The sequence below is a fragment of the Periophthalmus magnuspinnatus genome, chromosome 1 (genome assembly GCF_009829125.3).
Source record: "Periophthalmus magnuspinnatus isolate fPerMag1 chromosome 1, fPerMag1.2.pri, whole genome shotgun sequence".
Taxonomy (NCBI): Eukaryota; Metazoa; Chordata; class Actinopteri; order Gobiiformes; family Gobiidae; genus Periophthalmus; species Periophthalmus magnuspinnatus.
The window spans coordinates 7,675,021-7,691,782 of NC_047126.1; the positions used below are offsets into that span (position 1 = coordinate 7,675,021).

The 16,762-nt window shown below is 41.7% G+C and overlaps 1 protein-coding gene across 1 annotated transcript in view; it reads right to left on the bottom strand.

The window, feature by feature from the left end:
- sorbs2a (sorbin and SH3 domain containing 2a) overlaps window positions 1-16,420 on the bottom strand; it is a 63,858-nt gene extending 47,438 nt beyond the window's left edge. The window contains exons 1-2 of the mRNA XM_055224467.1: window positions 15,947-16,420; window positions 1,690-1,869 (exon numbers count right to left, since the gene is read on the bottom strand). The gene's annotated coding sequence lies outside the window, so the exon portion shown is untranslated. The remainder of the gene's footprint in view (window positions 1-1,689; window positions 1,870-15,946) is intronic.
- Window positions 16,421-16,762: the final 342 nt, after the last annotated feature.

The window sequence follows — 16,762 nt, forward strand, 5'->3', positions numbered from 1 at the left end:
ACTGAAATCCATGAATTGCCAGATCTAATGTCCTTGAAAACTCAGCTCCAAAGATTCAACTAATGATGCAGGAGTTTTTTAGATTGAACCATCTGTTGCACACTCTGCCTGTGTCCCATCGTCTGTCTATGTCACGCTCAGAACACAAGGAGTAAAACGTGTTAATGTCAACTTCATACAGGTCAACACAACTGTTATAGAAATGATAGAGGTCAAAACAGACACACAGTAGTCAAATAAACCTAAGGGTAAGTTTGGAAAAAAAAATACATGGCCCTCCACTGAACATTTTTTATGTTATTTAAAATTATGTTTTTGCCAGTGCAAGACAACATTTGTGCCAAGTGTTCAGGCTTTTGTTAATAAATATGGGTATTTGTTAAATCTTTGGACAATGAATTGAACAAAGCAAAAAGAATATTTTGTTCTGTGAGCTCACTTCAGACTATAATATAACAAGGCATCAACAGAAATTCTATATCAACACAGCTATTTTAACTTCAGTTAAACCGATGAATGATTTGAGGTAAGGCTCGTGATAACACAGAAATGCTATCAGCTGTGCTAACTTGACATTCCCCATACATAGTCTGGATTCCCCCGGTAGTAGTTTGCTAAGTGTTAAGATAAGCACAGCTTGATTAGCAGAACTGCTATTTTTACAGCCATTAGCCAGAAGCCACTGTGCAGCGGAGGACAGAGTGCAGAGATGGAGGATAACCTCTCAATTTGGTTTGATTGCGAAAAATGTATATAGCAAGTAGCAGTTGACAGCTGTAAGCAACTTCATTAAGTCAAAACCAAATCTGTCTGGAGATCAGAATATGAGCCCGCTGTACTGCAGCACCTCACACTAAAGATGACTGAAGGACGTTAAAACACGGAGGACACATTTTTCTAGAGTGACAGTCGCTGTAATATAGCAACATTTGTTGTTAACAAGCAAAAGTTTAGTTCCTCAGTACATTGCATAAATAACTTTGTCTAACTTTCGAAAAGGTGATAAATAAATTAAAAAAAATTATTGTTTGTCTGTTCTTTTACTCTGGGCCACACATCTGTAAATAAATATATCTAACTATCTATTTAAAAGTAGAGCAGTGTAGATCCAGGTAAAAGTGCGTTCCAGTGTGAAGGTTCCCAGCTCTGCTCTCTCTGTGTACCCAAGGGGTCAAGGTGACATTCCACAGCACCTTTGAGAGCAGCCTAATGTACGAATTGGTGCATGTCTTTTGTTGAGAGGGAAAGAGGAGAACATGAACGAGGGTGTAACAGGAGATACAACAGTGCCAAAGGAGCAACTGGGGAAGGATTATGGCCAACACTGTTTGTCAATGTTTTCTTCTAACAAAATGTCACTTCAGAGCAGCTGAGCATGAACCTTTACTACAGTGTAATGACTGTTTCTCCTGGGCTATTCCAAGTAGTCTGTGGTTTAAGCAGCGTTTTATGTGACACCATTTCCCATGTCTGCTGTCACACAGGACAGAAAAAATCAGACCTATAAATTGTGGGTTTGAAAACAGTTCAGTTTTTAGATTGTACTAAATATGTCCTTACTCCTTCCCTTCACTCAAAAATAGTAAATTAAATAGTTTTCAGACAAAAGAGGCTTAATTTTTAGGTAACCCAAAAGGTAATATTTCAAGGACACAAAACAAACCTGTGTAAAAATGTAAACATCCTTACCTTCATAAAATCCAAAAAGAGTATATTTCTCCAGACGTCAGGTGCAGGTGAGCTGCGTCCCCAGGTGCTATTCCACTCCCTCTTCTCTTATTGTGGCTTGGGGCTGCTTTGTTGTGTGTGTCGGATGTGCCTCGCCTCCTGTTTGGGCTTTAGTCTTCAGAGCTGAGCCCTGTCCAGCGCCTGGGCAGCACAGAGACAACAGAATGGGGAGAAAGTTAGAGTGTCGGATAGAGGGAGTGACAGGGAAAGACAGTTCCCTGTTTGGGTGAAGCAGTGATCAGATACAGCTATTTTCAGACGCAGGCATGCTTGTGTATGAGTCTGGAAAGTTACCCCCCAGTGTAATGGGTGGGGGCTAAGTGACAGGGCTGACTATCTCTATTTTACCGCACATGTTTGCATGCATGCATACCACACAGTACATGCACACAGCCTAACACGCAACCCCTCAATATATCCTCAAGAACATTTAAAGGGACCATACGTCATATTTTCTCATCAAAATAACGTCAAAAATCTAAAAATATCATGAGTCATTCTTGAAAGATTGCCAAAGATGCCTTTGCGTTGTATTACAGAGATTCTGGCAGACGGTTAATCACTTACTATATATTTGTAAACTATGACAAGACTCAGGGTACTTAAGAGTATTTAGGATTATGACAGTACCTGTCCAAAAATGACCAGTGTAAAACTCACATGCAGTATAAGTATTAGCATATATATGTGTACACATCAACAAGTTAATTAACAGGCAAGTCCTTATGGTAAATGGTCACATTTTTATATAGCACTTTTCCACCTTCAAGACACTTAAAGCCGTATGTATATGTATGTATGCAGACTCTGGACGTGTGGTGAGGTAAGTGTCTTGCCGAAGGACACAACGACAGCATTAATCTGTGGGAGCTGGATTTGCACTGCCAACCTGTGGGTCAGTGGATCTGACCACTCAACCAGTGATTTTTATGTCGAGAGCAGGTATCGGTCCTTCCAGTCTGTGAACTGAGTGAACTGAGCTACTTTCTCCTCATTATAGTTGTGAATAACATCCAACTCCCAAAACGTTTGGGGGGGGGGGGGACAATTCAAACTGACTGAAGAATGCCATAATTTATTTGCCTACATTTGCATGCTAACTGTTTCATTTTGGACAGAGATAGACTGATACATCAGTCAGGCACTTTTTCCTTAGGTCTGTCATGATAACGCATTTTGAAGTGTGACATATTGTTGAAGTAAATATATAGTCAAATTATAATATTCAAATCAAAGCCTGAAGCAAAATTATCCCCCAAAAAACATTCTAAATGCACAAAATTGTTAAAAAAAAAAAAAAAATACAAACTGCAATAAATAAAATGAATGTTTTATTATCATTATATAATGAGTCATAAAAGTTCATAATTCAACCTTGAACAGCTCAAATTTGATCATAGTGCAGAAAAATAACAATGTTTCCACAAGTGCAAAGAAAAAGTACCAAAATAAATACTGACCCCCAAAAAGTACCCACGATAAATATTGATCCCCAAAAATAAATGTATTTTTATTGAACAATTATAGTTGATTATGCATACATATATATATACACACACACACACACACATATATATATGTCAATTGATATATCACTAAAGTAAATATAGACAATGAACGATAATATTTAAACAAAATTATGCCACTGACACAAAAACCCGAGAGCAGATTTAAACCACAAAAACTATTCTAAAAACAGCAAAAAGCTACAGTACTTTAGTTTTCATCTGTAATGAGTTATTCTACTTACTAATTTAAACTTTTACAGCTTAAATCTTATGATACAGCCAAAACATAACAAACAAATTCCCAATAGTGCAAAGAAGCTGTACACACAATAAATATATACCCCAAATCAAATATTGTTCCATATAAACTTTAATCTACTGAAGGTTGAGTCGATATAGTGATCGTGACAGGCTTGCGAAAAAGAACACACAGGAAGCAGCTTTTACTGTGAGCTGAGTTCGGATCACCGGAGTCAAATTGTTGTCCCTCTCCTGCTGACACTTTGATGACCCTCTGCACACAGGAGACACACACATAAAAGACACAAGCCCATCTCTTTTTATTACCGCCCATCTATACGCAGGTCATACATGCAATATATACAGACAAGCCCACTCACTTGTGTCATTAATAATGTTACTGCTGTGTAATCCATATGGGAATGTATATTTGGACATGACCACACACGTACACACGCAAGCTCAATATACACAGCAGGGAGGTCAGCCAGAGGCACCTCTAGACCTCAGACTCCCTGCTATTCCCAGAATGATGATGTAACTACTGCTATTAGCATCTCATATTTAGAACCTGGACACCCAAAACCGAGCAGGCAGCTACTGTGCAGAAAGCTATTTGGACACCTATGTTCTTAAAGGTAAATACATATGCGTAAAGCTATTGGCAGGTATTTAATCCAAACATATAGCGATCCAAATTATAATTTAAAGAGCCCATATTTCGCTATTTTCAGATCTTGTGATCTCTCATCACAAACATACCTAGAGTTGTGTTTTGTTTCATTCACACATGTTTGATTCACACAAACCCTATATTTAGGCAGAGTTCAGTTCTCAAAAGGAAAACACTCTGTTCCACCTTGTGATGTCATGTGGTAATACAGGAAGTGCTCCACTGTGTTTTTGAACTCCATACACCTTCACTATAATCATCTCACTAATTTCAGTCCTGGAATTGCCAATCTCTACTGAGCTAAAGGTAAAATGTAGCTGTCAACTTGAACACTACCGCTTCATGACATCACAAGATGGAACAGAGCATTTTGAGGTTTGGAGATGTGGACAGATAATAAAGGGTTACCTAGACATGTGTGAATGAAACAAAACACAACTACAGGTATGTTTTTGAGGAGGTAACAGCATTATAACATGGCTTAAAGCTCACAAGAGTCAATTTTGTGCAATGTAGAACCTTCAATATTATTGGTGTTGTTTTGTTGCTCATATTTCAAACACAATTTCAATTTTAAGGAAAACGCTCAAAATGCAATACTAATTTCCATAGTACATATTATATGATAATGAAAGCACTCTTATACTGAAGAGTGCACTTTTCAGAACTATATAGTTTCATATTCTTAATTTTAGTATGTGATCTTTTCATAGTTTAAATATACTATGTAAGTATTTTTAATGTTGTTGCCTGCTCAAAGTAGTATCTACTTTTGAGACAGACGGGCACCTTCTATTTCCAAAATTAGATGATTAATTATAGTGGGCCCATATTACTCTATTTTCTGATCTCTGTTCTAATATAGTTTCCTCATCACAAACATACTGGAGTTGTGTTTTCACATGTTTAACACACAAACCCTGCACATTTAGGTTCTTCTCTCAAACTGAAAACAAATAAAAATAAAATACAGGTAATACAGGATGTCTACACCTTCACTAGTATTATTTGGATGATTTCAGCCCTGGAATTGCCAATCGCTCCTGAACAAAAGGTAGTTTTCGAGTTAACAGCTCACTTGAAAACTACCTCTTTGTGATATCACCTTGTGATATCATGAAGTGTCTTTGAGTGTAAGAAAATATGTGGAGAACTTATGTTGAAGTAAAATACACCACATTTATAAGCAACAAAAAGAAAAAAAACAAATGTCATCAAATGCAAAAGCAAAATGCACAGTAAGACAGAGGACTACACTGACATTCTCATGATTCTCATGTTTAGATGTATTTGTGTGACGTTCATTAGACAAGCGTCCAAGTGACTGCCTCTGTTGATGCCATATCTGTCCCACATTTGAAGCTGCATCCCATTCACGGGCAGGGTTCACACAGAGTTCACTCAGTTCCTCCTAATTTACATAAAAACTAAGACTCTTTACAAAACATTTTATAGCTCTTAACAGACAAGTATGAAACACATCTTATAGTAGAACATTTGCCATGAACCAGAGACAAAGGCTTTTCAGTTTATATAGTTAGGCCTGTCATGATAATCATTATGTCAGCTTACAGTTCAGTATATGAACGCTGGAACAATATTTTTTGGAGGTGAAGATTTATCATGTACACTTTCTTTGCACTACTGGGATAAGTGTCTTGCCCAAGGACACAACCAGAGAATTAAGCATTCATCTGGAGTCACACTGCCAACCTGTGGGTCAGTGGATCTGACCGCTCAACCAATGATGTGATCAGAGCAGGATTTGAACTGCCAACCTTCAGATCAGTGGACAAACACTCCAACTGAGCTGAACTGTTGCCGTACATAAAAGAAAAATCTCCCTCGAGATGCAAAGAAATTGTACAGACGATAAACTTTAATCCCAAACACTGTTCCAGCTTTCATCTATGGAATGATAAGTCGATGTAGTAAGTATCGTGGCAGGAGTACACAGTTACAGTAATACGCCGCACTCTTAAAACAACATGCCTAAAGATCCGAGCTTTAGACATTGTGTTTTAAGTGTTCAGTTGTGGCGATGATGTGGGATGTCAGCAGACACAAATGCAAAGGCAGCTGGCTCTACAGTCTTCAGTCACGTGTTCAGGATGAATGAGCTATGGCGAAAAGCTGACAACTGACAAGTGCTAATCAGGCATCCTTGCTCCTCAATCTACCAAGTATCATGGGACTCTTACAACCAAAGGGTCAAAGTCCTCCAGAGTCGCCTTCTGATCATTCAAACACAAGATATAAACATGTTAAACTAGTGTTGCCACAACGCTAAAATTTCAAACTCGATTTCGATACTACGGAACAGACTTGATACTCATTACATCATAGTACTTTCTTTTATATTACCATGTGGCCTTATATCTGTGTAATCCCTCAGTCGTCCAGGTCGGTTCCACAGTGGTCCATGGGCGTATATTAATCTATGTGGTCTTATACTTTCTTCTGATACAGCTCAAGATAAAGCTATTCACGAAAGGTTCATTCCTGTCCCATGAAGGTGACTTTTTTAATATCGATACCTGCTCAAATGAATCAATTAGAATCTGATTTTCGATACTTTTGACATCACTATCTTAAATTGTTGAAACTTTGCAATGAAATATAGCTGAAACAATGTAACGTGCATATTAAGTATTAACCATCACTATCTGATTGAAATGTATCTGATTATTTCAAAGTCTAACATAAAAGTTTATATAGCAGAAAGAGGTTAATAGCTTCATCTAATTTGGCCACTAATTTATAGCATGGATACATCAAGAGGATATACACTGCCAAACAACCTTCTCCAAAATATCATATCAATGAAATTTGTTTCTATAAATAAATTATATATAAGATCATAAAAAACATTTGCTAATCTAGGAGAATTTTTAAATGTATTTTTAACCAAATAAAAGCGAACTAAGAGTGAGTGTGTCTTGAAACCTTTCAACCAAATAAATGTTGAAATATGGTGAGTGAAGGCACCTAAATACAGAATATTTACAAATAAAGTGTATTCTTTATGAAAATCCAAAAAATCGAAACATTCTTAGTCATTTTGATTTAATAATGCCACTCTTTTTGTATGTGTTTTATAGTTTGTACAATCCAGATAATGATTATGATTATCAAAATATGACTAAACCCAGGGGAAGACCCCAGAACACACTGTAGGGACTATATCGGCTGGCCTGGGAACACCTTGGGGTCCCACCGGAGGAGGGAGTGTCTGGGGTGTGGGAGGTCTGGGAGTCCCTGCTTAGACTGCTGCCCCCACGACCAGACCATAGATACACGAAAGAAAATAGATGAATGGAAACTATGATTATGATTATTTTTAAATTTGCAGAATTGTTTCAGGCCTACAGACATCCTCCTGGTATTATTCAGAGCAAACTGTAGAACTTCTCTGACCTCTGATGAACCATGTTTAGTGGTCACCTACTGATTGACTCTTTGTGTGATTCTTATTTATTTATCCGGGTTTAAACATTTCTTCATACTTAAGCCACTGTTTGTTTTGACACAGGGACGACCATGTCTTTTTATGACTGGTTAATCCTCTTCATTAGAACTTGCGGGGTTGATATTAGGCTGGGAATCGCAGAGTCTCTAATGATTTGACAACGCTATAAATGGCTCATGATACAATAATGAGATATGGCTAGGCCTGTCATGACACAACACATTTGGAAGCCTGATAAATCGCTACAGAGAAATACTACAATAAACGATAATATTGAAACCACTGACATAATAAAAAATAAAGTCGGACAATTCCAGTAAACCATTTTTGAACAAACAGAATCATTAAAAAGGGTCAGGAATTCCAACAAATACGTGACACAATGAACCAACAATCATTTAAGTTAGTTTTTCATCCCTCTACAGCTCAAATCTTAGCTTGAAAACTCCACACCATTGCAACAAAATACACACATGATAAATATTGAGAACCAAAATATATTGCTCCAGCTTTCATGTGTTGAACGGTAAGTCGATATAGTTTATAGATTATCACAACTATCTAGATATGGAGATATGGCACATAGTATCCTACAATAGGTCACTACAGTACTGTTAAAACAATATGTGCAAATTATCTTAATGAAATACACCTATAATCAAAACAGTGAATAAGTCAGCTGCAATACTTGTAACCAACATGTCTCTAAACAAACAAAAGTAACAAAAACTGTAGTGCTGCCACAATGCAATTTTGTGAATTTTACAAAAAAAACAAAACTTTATAATAATGCAATAATAAATAAAAACAGCTCTTGTGATACTGATACTGTGTCAGCAAATTAAATATCTTAATATATTATTCTTGGCTCACTTTTATGTAGTACAACTTCAAAAAATAAATGAATAACAACCTCCACTATCCTTTTCACAGTAATCCCAACACTTGAAATATTTGTAAACTACATGACACACTGTTGGCTCGGGAATCGGCTCATTTAAGTAGGAACACAAACTATTTTTACAGCAACACTCACTTCAGTTGAAAACACAGCAGCGCTCTGACCTCTGAACAACTGTGGGCCGCACTGGCATCGACACGCTCTCACCCAGACAGTTCAACACCTTATTCATTATCAGGCCCTGGATAGCCCTGTTCCCAGTAATGCAAGTGTCAAAGATATAAAAAGCAAAAGAGTGATGCACATTACATAATTAAGTCAAAGGGTTTTATCTGAAACCACTCCGAGCTGATGCCTACGTCAAAACAAAAGAATTTATAACAAACTAGGAAAAAAACAAGACGATAGATTTTAGTGAGGAGCTAATGTCAAATTTTATAACTTTTATAACAGCTGTGGCTAGCACTCACACCTCACAGCAAGAAGGGTTCAGGTTCGATTCCTGCCCTCTGATGTGTGGAGTTTGCGTGTTCTCCCTGTGTCTGTATGAAAATTTGCATGTTCTTCCACTGTGTGAAGTTTGCATGTTCCTACTGTGTCTGTGCAGATAACACATAAGTGTTCTTCTTATAGCTGTATGGAGTTTGCGTGTTCTCTCTGTGTCTGCGCTGACTTTGCATGTTCTTCCTGTGTCTGTGCTGAGTTTGTATGTTCTCTGTGTCTGGGTGGAGTTTGCATATTCTTTCCTGTGTCTGTCCAGGTTTACGTGTACCTGTGTCTGTGTGGAGTTTGCATGTTCTTCCTGTGGCTGGGTGGAGTTTGCATGTTCTTCCTTTGTCTGTGCAGAGTTTAAGTGTTCTTCCTTTGTCTCTGTGTAGTTTGAGTGTTCTCCCTGCCTGCGCCTGTGTGGAGATTGCAGGTTCTCCCTGTGTATGTGTTGAGTTTGCATGTTCTGCTGTGTCTGTGTAGAGTGTGTGTCTTCTCCCTGTCTCTGTGTAGACTTTGCGGGTTCTACCTGTGCAGAGTTTGTATATTTTCCCTGTGGCTGTGTGGAGTTTACACGTTCTCTCTGTGTGTGCTTGGAGCTTGCATGTTCTCCCTGTGTCAGCGTGGAGCTTGCATGTTCTCCCTGTGTCTGTGTGGAGTTTGCATATTTTCTTCTGAACGATTTCAACAATTTCATTCTCCAAATACTTTAGTTTTTTGTTGCAGATAAAATGTCAGATGTACTCGTAGGAAATGCCAGCAGACAGTGTGGCCACTCAAATATTCAGCAGCTGATAAAGCAGAGAGATGAAACTGCTCTGTAAGTGGCTTCTATTATGAGAGTCTCAGGCACAGGCAGGTCTTTGACACCACACTCTGCCATTACATCAGTCTAAAAGAGAACAGATCAGAATCAAAACAGGGCCAAGGAACAAAAGGAAGGAGGACAAAATGAAAGACGTGTTTTAGTCCCTTTGGCTGCTCGCAATCGACTATAGAGCTAAACTGTAAACAAGAAGTAGCACATTACATCAACACTGGCTATTCTCTGATCTATGTTCACACACAAACATCACAAACATACCTGGAGTTTTTTTGTTTCATTCACACGTTTAACACACAAAACCTGTATATTTGGACTGAGTTTTTCTCTCAAACTGAAAACACTCTGTTCCACCTTGTGATGTCATGTGGTAATATGAGAAGTGCTCCACTGTGTTTTAAACTCCATACATTTTCACTAGAATCATTTGGATAATTTCAGCCTTGGAATTGCTAATTTTTACTGAGCTAAAATGTAAAGGGTAATAGTTAACAGTTAACTTGAAAACTACCTCTACGTAATATCACAAGGTGGAACAGAGCATTTTGAGCTATGGAGATGTAGACAGACTAATGATAAACGGGTAAACATGTGTGAATCAAACAAAAGACAACTCCGGGTATGTTTTTGAGGAGGTAACAACATTATAACTTGACTTAAAGCTCTCAAGGGTGTTTTATTTCATATAGGACCTTTAAGTGACACACCAGCACTTCTTTCTGTCCACTTAAAGCATTAGGCACCTTTAAAAACCTCTTAATAATAATGTCAAGACAAAACAGTGAGCAAAACAAGAGCACAGTGCACCAAGCTGTTGGTGGTTAGTGTGTTTTTTCTGATTTGCAGGAGAAGAAACTAGGGATTTATGTGCAGACAAATTTAATTAAAATTGCAATTCTTTACTAAAATAGAGAACACTCTAAACAAAAACAAATTCCTCTGTAATCCAGGACCTGAGTCAGTGCTCTGTGGGACCAACTGTTGCATACTTCCACATTGCTTCTTTTCTCTGTAAAAGAAATCCCATGTAACCATTGTTTAACTTTTTTAGCACATAACATCTAGCAGGGTTTGTTAGTACCATGTTTGTACTTTTTATATGTTGCACTGGGGCCTAACCTTAGTCAGTTTCCACTATATCCCATTCACATAAACTAGATATCCTTTTGATATATTGCAAATATTTATTAGTTTATCTCTGTGGCAGTTATCACAGAATGGTTGGTTTCCTTCACTAGGTCAAACATATTTCATCTCACTCCCAACTAGGGCTGGGTATCATTAAGAAGTTGCCACTCGATACATACCCTGATGCACATAGGTAGATATCTACCTTGATACAATGCACCTTTGATTTGATATGGTTCAGTAATATCAAAAAAACTTTTGGCCCCTTAATGACTTACCGATTTTCACTACCAGTGCAAAGTTAATCTGAAATACACCCATCATCAAAACAGTGAATATGTCAAATATATGTCCTTCCTTTGAACAAGCAACAAAATTGTAGCGCTTCCACAAAATGAGTGAGACGCCGAAGACGAGGAAAGCGGGCAGGGGCCTTGGTGCGCCTCCGGAGACGCGGCGCTCGCACGCCCCTACCTGGAATTTTCCTGTCTAACGTTCGCTCACTCAGCAACAAGACGGACGAACTGGCGCTGCTGATGAGGAGAAACAAAGACTTCTCTTCCTCTTGCGTCTTATGCTTCACGGAGACATGGCTCAATGAGCGTATCCCGGACTGTGCGCTTCAACTGGAGGGATTCCAACTCCTCCGCGCGGACAGACAACGGGGACTCTCCGGGGGAAAGACGAAAGGTGGAGGTGTCTGTTTCTTCATCAACAACGCCTGGTGTACGGATGTGACTGTGATCTCCCAACACTGCTCTCCCGCCGTGGAATATCTTTTCATTAACTGTAGGCCTTTCTATTCTCCACGTGAGTTCACTTCATTCATTCTGGCCGCTGTTTACATCCCTCCGTGCGCGGACACGCACGAGGCCCAGCGCGTGCTCGCGGAGCAGATTCTGGATGTGGAGCGAACCTTCCCGGACTCTTTACTGATCATCCTGGGGGATTTTAATAAGGGAAATCTGAGCCAGGAACTACCCAAATATAAACAGTTTATTAATTGCCCGACGAGAGAGCAGAAGACGCTGGATCACTGTTACACAACGGTCAGTGGAGCCTACAGAGCCGTGCCCCGCGCTGCTCTAGGATACTCTGATCACGTCATGGTTCACCTCATCCCTGCTTACAAACAACGGCTGAAACTCTCCAAACCTGCTGTGAGGACTTCTAAGAAGTGGACCAGTGAGGCTGTGGAGGAGCTTCGCACGTGTTTGGACACTACAGACTGGGATGTGTTCAAGGCTGCCACAGACAGTTTGGATGAGTACACAGATACTGTGACGTCATACATTCAGTTCTGTGAGGACAGCATCGTTCCATCATGCACCAGGGTGACTTTTAACAACGACAAACCCTGGTTCACACCCAGACTGAGACATTTGAGGAGGGAAAAGGAGATGGCTTTCAGGGCAGGAGATCGTGAAGGCTACAGGCGTTGCAAGTATGCGTTTAGCAAAGAGGTGGAAAAGGCTAAAGCGAAATACAATACACGTCTGGAGCAGCAATTCTCCACCAACGACTCTGCTTCTGTCTGGAGAGGGCTTAGGCAAATCACCAACTACAGGCCCAAAGCCCCTCCCGCCGTGGACAACAAACAACTAGCAGAAAAGTTAAACGGCTTTTATGCGAGGTTTGAAGTTTCACACCCCTCCCCCTCCTCCCCCACCATCATGGACATTACCTCCAAACCCACCTCGGACCCCCCCTCCTCCCCCACTGCCCTCACAGTTGTGGAGCAGGACGTGACTAAGCTTTTCAGGAAGCAGAATCCCCGTAAGGCCGCGGGCCCAGACGGTGTCTCTCCTTCCACCCTTAGACACTGTGCTGAGGAACTGGCTCCTGTCTTCACGGACATTTTTAACACCTCCCTGGAGTCATGTCACGTCCCAGCCTGCTTCAAGCTGTCCACCATTGTCCCCATCCCCAAGAAGCCCAGGATCACTGGACTTAATGACTACAGACCTGTGGCGCTGACGTCTGTAGTCATGAAGTCATTTGAGCGCCTGGTCCTGCACCACCTCAAGTCCTTCACCTCCCCCCTCCTGGACCCTCTGCAGTTTGCCTACAGAGCCAATCGGTCTGTGGACGACGCCATTAACCTGGCCCTTCACTTCATCCTCCAGCATCTGGACTCCCCGGGAACCTACGCCAGGATCCTGTTTGTGGACTTCAGCTCTGCATTCAACACCATCCTCCCTGCTCTGCTCCAGGACAAGCTCGCTCAGCTCAACGTGCCTGACTCCACCTGCAGGTGGATCACTGACTTCCTGACGGACAGGAGACAGCGCGTGCGGCTGGGGAAGAATGTCTCGGACACTCGGACTATCAGCACAGGATCTCCACAGGGCTGTGTACTTTCTCCCCTGCTCTTCTCCCTGTACACCAACTGCTGCACCTCCAGCCACGACTCCGTCAAACTGGTTAAGTTTGCGGATGACACCACCCTCATCGGACTCATCTCGGACAGCGATGAGTCTGCCTACAGGAGGGAGGTGGACCGGCTGGTGTCCTGGTGCAGCAGCAACAACCTGGAGCTCAACGCCCAGAAGACAGTGGAGATGATCGTGGACTTCAGGAAAGTCACAGCCCCCCTGCCTCCCCTCACCCTGACGGACTCCCCCATCACCACTGTGGACTCTTTCCGCTTCCTGGGCACCTGCATCACCCAGGATCTCAAGTGGGAGCCGACCATCAGCTCCCTCATCAAGAAAGCCCAGCAGAGGATGTTCCACCTGCGGCAGCTGAGGAAACGCAAGCTGCCAGTCCAGATGATGGTGCAGTTTTACACGGCCATCATTGAGTCCATCCTCACCTCCTCCATCACTGTGTGGTTCGCTGGGGCCACTGCCAGGGACAGACAGAGACTGCAGCGCATTGTGCGCTCTGCTGAGAAGGTGATTGGCTGCAGCCTTCCATCTATACAGGACCTGTACGTCTCCAGGACTCGGGGGCGAGCAGGCCGTATAGCAGCTGACACCTCTCACCCTGGACATGGACTATTTGAGCCACTTCCCTCTGGCAGGAGGCTACGGTCCATTGGGACCAGAACCTCTCGCCATAAGAACAGTTTCTTCCCCTCTGCTGTTTGTCTCATGAACACTCTAAAATATCTGCACTAAACTGGACACTTTATAACACCGGTCACTTTAATAAGCCACTTTGCACTGTTGTTCTGATGCTGCTATTGTACATATTTTTTCCCTTTAAGTATTTCATTTGATTTTTTTAAGCATATCTTTTTAACTTTGTGCATGCTCTTATTTGTATTTGTATTTATTCAGTGTGTTTATGTTGCACTTTTTCACCGTATCAAGTTCCTAGTTTGTGAACTGTGTTCACAGACTATGGCAATAAAAGTCTTCTGAAAAAGTCTTCTGATTTGGTAAAACATACAAAAACATACTTTTGGCGATACAAATTACGCAATGCAATATCTCTCGCAGTCTTCTATATAGTCTCCACACTGAATCTCAGAGAGGCCTAGAGGTGATTTCCATAACATGCCCTAGCCACAAAAATGCATGGAAGGGTTTATCAAAGGCACCTGGTAACATGACACAGGTACAAAAGCCAGGTAGCCCTCTGTGGGAGTGGCATGAGGTTCCCGTAGTGATAATGTTACACACCTCCCCTCAGTTTCAGTTCAGCCACATTCAAATGGACCTGACACACACCATCGGGGGCTGCTGGTCTGTAGGTTGATCATTACCTCACTCTTTGATTTTGATTTACAGGTCGAGTCGAACTGAACACCACAGATGAGTTGCCTTTCCTGATCTCAACAAATACTAGACACCAAACACATTACAGCGCCAACAATCTGCAAGTGACTGCGCTATACGAACATGCTGTGGAGTCGATTCACCTTATTCCGGAAGTTGCCGTGGGCGCCGGCATTGTCATTCGAGTTGTATTATTTTGCATGGAGCTGCCGATCTTGACAGGAAATAAATTCTATAGGGACTACAGAGCCGCTTTAAAGCCTCCAGAAAATCAGTGCAGTGTTGACTTGTTGATCACATGAACATAAAACGTTTTACACAAATCAATCTACTTTATATAAGATTTTAGTGGCAAAATTTACCCCAAATTTTCCATTGAAATGAATGGGATTGCGGCTTAACACGAAAGCACAGTTTAGTCGCATTTACGGCAAAAGTGGGCAGGGTCAATAAGGTCAATTACACTAATAATCAGAAATAATCTCTCACATACCCATGATTCCATCCTCAGACCCAAAGCAAACAAAAAGAAAAGAGAGAACAATAGGAGGGCCATTAAAGGTTGAATAGGGTCATTAAGACTGAAGCTGGAGACAACAGTTGTTTACAGTTTCAGTGTAATTAGCCCCTCCCTTCAGGTAGATATAAGGCAGTGTCCAAGACCAATCTGACCAGAACTGATGAAGACGCTTGGATGAGCAGCGAAGCATCTTCACTCTTACTCTCTAACATTTGTCCAGTTGACAGATTTAAACTTTGTCTTTTTTTCCTACAGTCAATCATACTGTAATAAACTATAACTTCTAGGTTTATGCATAACTCTTACTAAATTAACTGGGAATAACATGTCACATTTGTTTATGACAGACCCAGATATCCTCCATTCTGAAATCTCCTGGTAACAATAGAGATTATCTCAAGTATTTGGAATGTAGGTTATGTCTCAATCAGTAGCCTACTTTCTGGTCTACTGTGCATGATCATTTCCCTGCTCACGTTTCATAATGGCGGCTGTATTCCCATTCGTGAAACAGCATATTTATTACAGCTCAAAAGCTTGCGGTTTGGGTCTTGCGCTCTGTGCCGACCGCATCTTTTCCTGGATCCCTCCACTGGAATGCACTAACGCTCACCACCATCCCAAATAAAAGCTGATTCACTGCAACACACCATGAAAAATCAAAACAATTACACTAAACTGCAGTGGGTTGTGTTAAACTTTTGAAATTCCCACGGTCAAGCCAAGTACGCGTGTGGTTGCTTACCTCACAATAACAGCTTCATTTCGCTAATTCTGCAGCATGGCCAGGTAAACCACGGCTTCCACTGGTTATAAATGAATAAATAAAAGTCCCAGCTCGGACATGGGAGACTAGCATGTGGAAAGATCAGGCTTGTTAGCTGCTGGTGCCGTGTCCGTGTGATGAAACCGTACACCTGTTTTGTAGACGCTCTTGGATGTTGCCCGTTGGTGTCGGTTAGCTAGTCTTGCTAACGGCGGCGACTCCCTGGCTGCCTGCTGTGACCGCCCGGGGAAGGGAGAGGGGGGTCACTGGGAGTCGGATGGCAAAGCAGTTAAGTTGTCCTCCCCCTGTCCTGTCCTGTCGTGTCCTGTCCGGTTCCCTCCCTCAGTAACACGCTTCTCTTCTTGTCTTCGCTTTGCCGCATGCCATGTCAGAGCGCGTTTACGTTTACGTCTGCGGCAGTTATCCTCCTCCCCGCGCGTCCGTGAGGAGAACAGAGACAGTATCCGCGCTTTTCTTTCAACAACTGGACGGAACCAGCCTCCCGTTTCCCGTTTTAATTAGCGCGGAATGAGTCTGTAGCTTCGTGTGCGCAAAATGGCCTCTGTTATTTTTCATTCAGCGACGGTCGAGCGCGAGCCTCTCATTGGGTCGAGGCGTAGCCATGGAAACGCACGCGGATCAATCAGAGGAGCGCGCGCGCGGCGGAGCTCCTCGTGCAGCCCCGGCTACAGCTCAGCGCCACAACACAGCAGCAGAAGCCCGGCAGCCCGTGTGAGCAGAGGAAGGCGAGAGCTGTGCAGATGACACCATAGCATCGCCTATAACTTAAACCTA